Raw genomic sequence first — 8708 nt, forward strand, 5'->3', positions numbered from 1 at the left:
ATCCCATCAGTCCGGCAGAAGAGGTATGTTGGGGGATCTGTCTGTGAAGGAGTTATATATGACTGGTGTAAGCTGAGGCTTCTCTGCCATGGCACCTGCCCTGTGGAGCATCATCCCCCTGAGGTGAGATTGGCCCCATCTCTCCTGACCTTCCAGAAGTCCCTTTAAACTTGGTTGTGTCAAGGGGGATGGAGGGATCTAATAGTCCAATAGTTTTTGTGCTAGGCTAACTTTTATAATGTGAAACTAATTTAATAAGGTTCCTGTTAAACTCTAAATTATACATATGTGCGTACTCATCACACTATTTCCTTTCAAGATAAGTAACATTATGTAAAGTACAGAAAAAGAATAAGAAGTAGTAAATGAAAAAAATTGGAGGCAGGAGATTTTTTTAAAAAAGAAATTCTAACTAACTCTAGTTCACACTAATCCCATTCACAATATTTTTCTATACCTTTCCATCCTTGTAACAATCCTTGCTGTCACTATGTCCATATGCCACTTCATACATGGCCCAATTTATTTTGAATTAAAAAAATCTAATTTATGTTTACAGCAGGAATATATTCCTTATTTCTGCAGTAGTTTCTTGGACTGAAATTACAGTTTGACCCTTGTTTGAGAAGTGTTGGAAGAGGGTTAAATCAATGGTTGCATTTCTTAAGGTTGCTGAAAACTCTTGCAGCCTGATATGCATTTGCTCATTTGGGAACAATTCATGTTGGTCTCAACGCAGGTTATACCCAAGTAGATTTATAGGACTGCAGAACTGGATAAGGTACAGATAATTAAGAAATTCTGGACCCCCCTTAGATGAGGTTGTCCCATGCTTAACTTAATTGGATTCATCGCTGAGACACAATGTATTGAAATGCAATGATCAAGAGTATTCTTTGTTCTCTATATATTTTTACAGCTTTACTATGTAAAAATATTGCTGTAGCCAAATATTGTTGTGACTGTGATAGCTCAATTATGTAAGCCACTCAGTTAATACAAATCTAATTATTAAACAAATAATGGTACCCTAACATGACAGGGCTGTGCCTTTTATTCTTCAAGCTGTTAGCCATTCTATCATAAATCCCTGGTCCTTGTTTCCTCCCCCTACATGTTATGTCACAAAATATAACCTTTCCACCTTTCCTTCATTAGCTAATTAAGAGGTGTGTGCAGTTTCTCCTGTCTTTCAATAGCAGAGCCTATTAAATCCACCAAGAACCCAGGATGTTCCCTAGCAGCTTGGAGAATTTGCATTCCCATCCTTATGTGACTTGCCAGATGTATATTTGGGTTGCGAGGCCCAAGAATCCAGACAGAGTTTGGTAGAACAGACTGTAGCAGCTTAACTGTTTAGAGATGCTTGGTGGCAGATGGGGTAATTCAATTCTTCCCTCCCAGGGACTTGTCAAAGATCCCCTCCCTGAAGCTGCCATTGCACTTCAAGTGATTGCCTCCATTGGTATCATTGGAAGTTGCCCTTGAAATACAAGTCACAGCGTTGAAGAATAAATGGAAAAAGAGAAAGAGTCAAATTTCTCCACCGCCACTATTTGGTCTCTCTCTTTCTCTGTTTTAAGTGGTGCTACTTATTGAGAAAGCAATTCTGAAGAGTTCTGTCAATGCAGGGAATCAGTTACAGATTCTTTACCCAGACCTGGCTTCTTACACTGGTTGAAGCCCATCTATCTGGGCATACTTTTCAGAATGCTGCAGATGACAGATGGGTCTGAGGTTTCAGTGAGCAAGAGCCCTGCTACCCATCTTTCTCTGAGTGGGGATTTCAGAGGAAAAAAAAAACACTTGAACGTGACAAAGGGCAAATTTCCTTATGGGAGAGGCAAGCTTTGTCACATATGGACAAGCTGTTAGGGGAATGTTCCACAAGCTTATTTGGCTATTCAGCAGCTTTAATTTCTGTAATGGCAACATGCCAGTCCCAGCCACCCAGCATTGGCTTCAGTAGGATACATGTCTACTTCTGCGCTCTCAGTAACGCTGCTATATTTGCATCAAACGGAACTTGTTTTACTCCCTCAAGGTGATTTATTTCTCTTCAACATATTTAGGGGAAACATCCTGCAAAGATTGGCACACAAACAAGCCCACTGTTATGCTGGGTTAATAATGTGAATGTAGCTGTAAAGCAAATGCCCCTCTTAACCTTTAGAACTCACTAAGAACTGACACTTTTGGATGGAGTGGAAGGACATTTTGAGCAGAACGCCAGCTTCTCAATAGCCTGGAGAGCATGCAAGGGAGATCCAGCTTAGGCAGCAATTCCGGATGTCAAAACAAGTTTCCTTGCTGTCATAAAATGCTATTTGGATTTTACATTTTTAATTAAAATTTTAATTATCCCCAGAGTGTTTTATTAGCTTTTATGAAGACAGCTGCTTTTTATCCTACCAACCAAAGCTTTGCTCTGCTCTAAAGAGCAACTTGTCCCAGTTAGGAGTTTTGTCCTGAATAATTTTCATCATTGGTAAACTAGGTTATTTAATTTAAAGTGACATTTACCATACCAATTTGATTGAAATGGCTTTTTATTGAAGAAGCAGCAAATAACCCTGGATGGGGATTTTGTGCTTTGCTCAGATAAGATGAAATCTTCCTAGGAACCTAATTTCCCCTTATTTCCATGCTGGATCCTGATCCCACCCACTCTGTTTCCATACCATCAGCTCCATGAACCCAGCAAGATCCCTAGAGAAATCAGTGGCTGCTGTTAGTGGTTTGTGGTTTGGAGCACATTATAGGATGATATTGTGGCATAGTTTCTCTACATGTCCACTAGTATATTTAATGTGAAAACCTGGATAATAAACTTGGACCTTAAATGTATTTTTTAAATATAAGCAAGCTTGTGACTAGTTGCCTATTTTAACTGAGGTTCAGGTTTATACTCTGTAATCCTGGTACTTACATTGGGCTTAGTTTTTCTTGGAAGACACGGTATTCCCTGGAAATTGTTACCAACTAGGACTGTGTACAAATGACCTCTAGAAAAGCAACATCCTAGTGGTAGTGGTGATAGGGTAGATTTCACCCTTGATTCATCATTCATTGTAGTACAGGCATTTCTGTCTTGGAGGGTCAACTGGCAAGAGAAGCAATTGTGCAACTGGGTCCCAACTGGCAGCCTCAGAAATGCCCTGGATTAGCATGGTGGGAGAAGAAGCAATCAGGGGGAAAAGACATTTCCTCACTGGGGATGTGTGAATCTCTCCCCCCAACATGGGAAAAGTGGGGAGGAAGCTCAAGTAATTCATACCTTGTCTTTCACTACTTCGGTCAAACATCTAAAGCAGTGTTTTTCAACCTTGGCAACTTTAAGTTATGTGGACTTCAACTCCCAGAATTCCCCAGCCAGCATGCTGGCTGGGGAATTCTGGGAGCTGAAGTCCACATATCTTAAAGTTGCCAAGGTTGAGAAATACTGGTCTAAAGGTTCTCAAGAGAAGCTTTTCAAGGAGGAGGGAAGGCACTGAGCTGGAGGTGAGCAAGAGTTAACATTCATTTCTATGCGCCATGATACCAAGCCTGCTCCTTCATGCACTACATACTGTACAGTTTGGAAAAGTTAACACAGCAGCTAGATTGGCCCTAAGGAAGAAGGATTGTGCTTGTAGAAGCATTGGGTGAGTCAAGGGAGAGTAGAGGAAGGCAGAAGAAAGGAACAAGCCCAGGCAAAACCTGCCCCTCCTTCCTTTTATCAGCTTCCCTTCCATGGCTGATGACAAGTTAAAATATAAAGAAAGTCCTACTGGATTAGATTTAGTCTAGCATGTTGTTTGCGAGAGTGACAGCTTGCATGTGAAATATGTAGAACTTTACTGTTTCTGCCCATATCTGGCATTTATAGGTATAAGTTGTTATGGCTGATATTTATTTATTTATTTATTAGTACTGGTACTGTGTAGATAGACTGCTTATGACTTAGCAGTTCCTTGGCTCCTTCTCTGTCTTTTCCTTCTGCTGATTTCAATGTAAAAATACCTCCATTCATAATCTCCTTTCAATTTCTGTCCCTAAATACATCTGCCCTCCAGGCTGTCTCTATTCTACCCCCTCCATGTGACTGTCACTGGAATCTTGATCAGCTCATCAGTTGCTTCCTCTGGTTGATTCCCCCAGTCACAATTAGAACATGTATTTATGTATGAATAACTGCACCACACTGGAATATGTATTAAAATGTGCCTTTTGTTGGAAAGAAAAAGAAAAAAAAAGTGGCTCAAACACAGGATTTGTTAATTGGCTTGGGGTAGTTTTTGGAGTCACAAAATCAAAGGTAACAATCCTACATAGTAGACTTATATGCATACATTGTTGCATAGCAAAATTGAAAAATACAAGCATTTTGCTTTGATATTCACCTGTAACAAGTTGAGAGGCATCTACTTTGGCCAGCAAACCAAACCCTTGGGTTACTTTTGTTACTCTGCTGTGCAAGTTGAGCTCTGCCATCTTTTTTGTTGTTTGATCTCAGGATGAGAATATACATGTGTGTATGCGTACACGTGAAGAGAGAGACAGAGAGAGAGAGAGGCTCTCTGAAAAGTACTTTTTAAAATTAGCTTTTCACCTTCCTTGTTTGGCTGGAGAGTTGTATTATCATTGAGGGTCTTTATTGATTGCTGAATTGCTCTCCACCTGATTCCACCTGAGTCAGCAGAAAATGATAGTGGCATGAAATCTGATGTCTCCAGGGTTGATCCCCATCTTTCTTTTTTTACCCTCTTCCAAATTACTACCAATCCCACCCCCCCACCCCCCCGGCATGGCAATTTATTATATTTATCTTGAGGCTATTTTTGAAGAGTGTTGGATTAAGGGTGAAATTACTATTTTAACACTGGTGTAACTAAGACTGTCTTAAGACATTCTCAGCTCAACGCAGGGGATGAGATGAAAGCAACACCAAGGGGACACAACAGAGAAATGAGATTGCCAGGAAACACTTGTGCTGTGGGTAGGTACAAGTGCAGAAAGGCACTGAGATTCAATATGCCTAAATACCTTGAATCTGATACATCTGAAGGGATTCTGATTTTGGGTCTCTACAACTGGCATCATGCTTTAGGGGGAAGAACAAGGTGTGAAGGAAATTTCTTTAAAATTGTACATAACTTTTGTTGTTGTTCAGTCGTTAAGTCGTGTCCGACTCTTCGTGACCCCATGAACCATATTGCGCCAGGCCTTCCTGTCCTTCACTGCCTCCCTGAGTTTGCTCAGTTTCATGCTCATTGCTTCAGTGATGCCATCTAACCATCTCATCCTCTGCCGCCCTCTTCTCCTTTTGCCTTCAATCCTTCCCAGCATCAGGGTCTTTTCCAAAGAGTCCTCTCTTCGCATTAGGTGACCAAAGTATCTGAGCTTGAGCTTGAGTATCAATGTACATAACTAGGGTAAATCAACATGGTACTGTGCACAAAAAGAAGTGTTTTGCTGTCATGTAACAAAATGTGCACTCACAAAGATACCACAGTCCATCTAACTTAGATTTTAGATCTAAAATTGCAATTGATATTCCATTCATTCATAAATTTGAAATCTAAGATTCACTAATTATGCAAAGCAAAAATAAAAAAAAGTCTGGTAGATCTTTTTAGACAACACACTTTATTAAAAGGCAGACGCTTTTATGAGCTACAGCATGGAGCGGCTAAACTGATCCCATTTAAATTGGGATGAGATGGAGGGAGGAAGGGAAGGGAAGACAAGGTGGTTAGGCAGATGCAGATTACATGTGAGATAGATTTGAAGAATCTTACCAATTAAGAATGTAATGTGTTAAAAATCCATTGCATTTGTTGAGACCTGAAACCTTTTGATAAGATGGCCTGAAACCTTTTGATGCATGGGAGTTCAGCAATCTTTTGCTCAATTGTCCTTGTAAAGTTTCTTTTTTCCAAAATGGTTACTTTGAGTTCTGTAATGGAGTGTGTTCTTGTATAAAGAACAGCTGAACCCAGAAACTTGGCTTGGTCTCTCTACTAAAACAATAGGACACTGTTCCAACAACCATCTAAAGCCAACTGTAGTGGCAGAAAAGTAGCCAGGAATCTATAGCATGATGAACTCCACTCCCCTGGAGGTGCTGCCTAGAGAGTTAAGTGTTGATCTGATTTTGCAGTCTCCAGCTTCTATGAGAATGAAAAGGCAGTTCTCTTGAGGCTTATTCTCAGTTTGCAAGGATGGTATTCTATCGGAATGTTTCCGAACATGAGTTTGGTTTTACGAACACAAGAATCTTTTGGTGGACCTTGAAATGGTTTTCTTCCCTCAAAGGGAGAAGAAGGATCATAACAGGGAGGGTTCATGGATCTACTAACCATAACATGGTATATTTGCTCTTGCACACTATGATATAAGAGCACATTGATTATACTTTAGAGCTGAGGTTCCAGTGTAGCATCTGGGAGTGTCAACGTGCCCACAGACATTCTCCTTATGGGAAAGCGCAAAGGGCAGAAGAATCACAGGCTTCTCCTCACCCTCTACACCGGCCCCTTTATCCAATAACAGACCTCAACTGAATAAATAAGGGAGATTAATTTTTCCTGAAGAAGCTCCCTGCTTTAACATTCACCTTACTGCATACAAAGGTATAAAAGACCTGTTTTCAGGCCAAACTGTTGAATTGTTCCCGTGGTCCTAAGAAGCCATTGCTCCTAAAAAGAGGGGGCTTTTCCCTTTAAATCAGGGTCTGCAGAGGTTTAATTTATTTCTCAGGAAGGTAAGCTTTCATGCTTGGAACGGTTTCCATTTTGCATGCTGACATTTGCCAGCCGTAGCAGCAGAACAGGCAGCGTATGATGCTCCACGTGATAATAAGTCTTGAACGCTGCTTTTGAAATAGCACCTTGCTCTTTTTGCAAGCCAAATCCATCCGTACCAAGAAAGCACAATTCACACACATTCAACATGCATTTCCTCTGCAGGCAAAAAACACCGATCTGTTTGGGAGAAGGCCATGTTTTGGATACTGCATTACAGCTGATAAATAATAAAAAGTGGACTGGGCCTGCCACTGGGGTTTCTGGTGATGGATGAAATACAGGCAGACGGAACACTTACAGTATGTGGTGCTGAAAACCAGAGATAAGAGGGAACGTGTATTAAATATACAGCTTTGTACAAACCCCGGAGGAGGGTGGCAACTTGTTTCCTGCACTATGTTTGCAGCACATCATCAACATCTCTGGACTGACAGTTCTGCCCACCCATAGATATCGGCCTTGCGGTCCAATGGCTTGAAAGTGTCATCACAGCCTCACAGTGCTACTGTCTGGAGCAGAGAAGGTGGGGGCTATTGGAAAGAATGGGACCGGGGAAATAAAAACAGGGAACAAGTAAATATGGAAGAAGAGAAGGTTAAGGGAGCTGATTTTCCGTCCTCCCCATATCTTGATTTCTTACCTGTGGATATGAGTCCCACACATTGTTTGCATCAGTTGTGTCTGTCTCCAATACCAACAAATGGACTGCCATGAAAGACTATGGGAAAAAAATGGGGAGGCTGCTCCAGACCTCCACCATAATTTCTCTACTGCTTTCTATCCTTTTCCTTATAGTCTTTTATCAGTCCCACTGCCCCCCCCCCCCACTTCTGCCTCCCTCTGCTCCTCTTACTCCCTTGCAGGATCATTAAATAGCATATAATACATCTTTTCTTCATGGCCTGTTCCAGGCTTAGCTTTCAGTCTTTGACCTTTTTTGTAACATGCATTTTCATAACTGCACTTCTATAGGTCTCTCATAATCCTCACCATCTTTGAGATTCATCTTGTGGTTTCTGCCTCCCTTTCCTGGACTGTGGTTTAGACCATTATTATTCCTTCAACCCATAGGAGTAGGTCTGATAGAGTTCTCAGCATGGGGAAGGGAATGGAGAATGTGGGCCAAATGCAGACCAGTCGCTTTTGAAGGTAGTTGGTGCTGCCCCAGCATGGAGGTTGTCTTAACACTGAATGCAATCCATGAGCTTTAGCTGCTGTTGGTAGCATAGAGCAGCTGATTTTGTAAACTAGCCATGTCCTGCTTGTTTTGTATATTTCAAATGACAGATTTCCTACCTACCAATCCATGTGTACTGGTAGTTCAATAATGAATAGCAAGTCCTAACAAGGCCACAGGGAAATACAAGAAACAAACTAGTGGAGTGTGCTTTTCTCATTTCAAACATCGTCTTTGTTGCTTTAACAATAATTGCATTCACTGGACAGCTTAGGAAAAAAAGTCATTGGGGAACTTACCCTGAAGCCATGAACATATCCATAAACTTGTGACTATTCCAGGATTTAAAGTGATGGAACTGTCATTCTGGAACCTGTAGGAAACATGGAATCTCCCAAGTCTTTAACTGGATGACTACTTTGAAGGCTCTTTGCCTTCAAGATAGCTATGGAAAATATTCAAGATAGCTTCAAGATAGCTTTGGAAAATATTCCCCAACTTAGGGCTGAATGGAGTCACAACCAAATATCACCTGTGTTGCTAAAACATGTTGCTTTACTATCTGAATTTTTCAAATTGCAACTGATGACTATGTTATCTTGTATCTTATCACTTAAAAGTAATCTGAACAATCTTTTTACTTCCTTTCACAGGATTTCTTTACACATCTTTTGACTGCATATTTAATCTCCCTCAAAAAATAATGAACATCAAGCAATTAATTACACTCCTTCAGACTTTCC

This window comes from Python bivittatus, unplaced genomic scaffold, assembly GCF_059951505.1.
Source record: "Python bivittatus isolate LINGU-HERP-01145 unplaced genomic scaffold, Pbiv_v1 ctg000080_np1212, whole genome shotgun sequence".
Taxonomy (NCBI): domain Eukaryota; kingdom Metazoa; phylum Chordata; class Lepidosauria; order Squamata; family Pythonidae; genus Python; species Python bivittatus.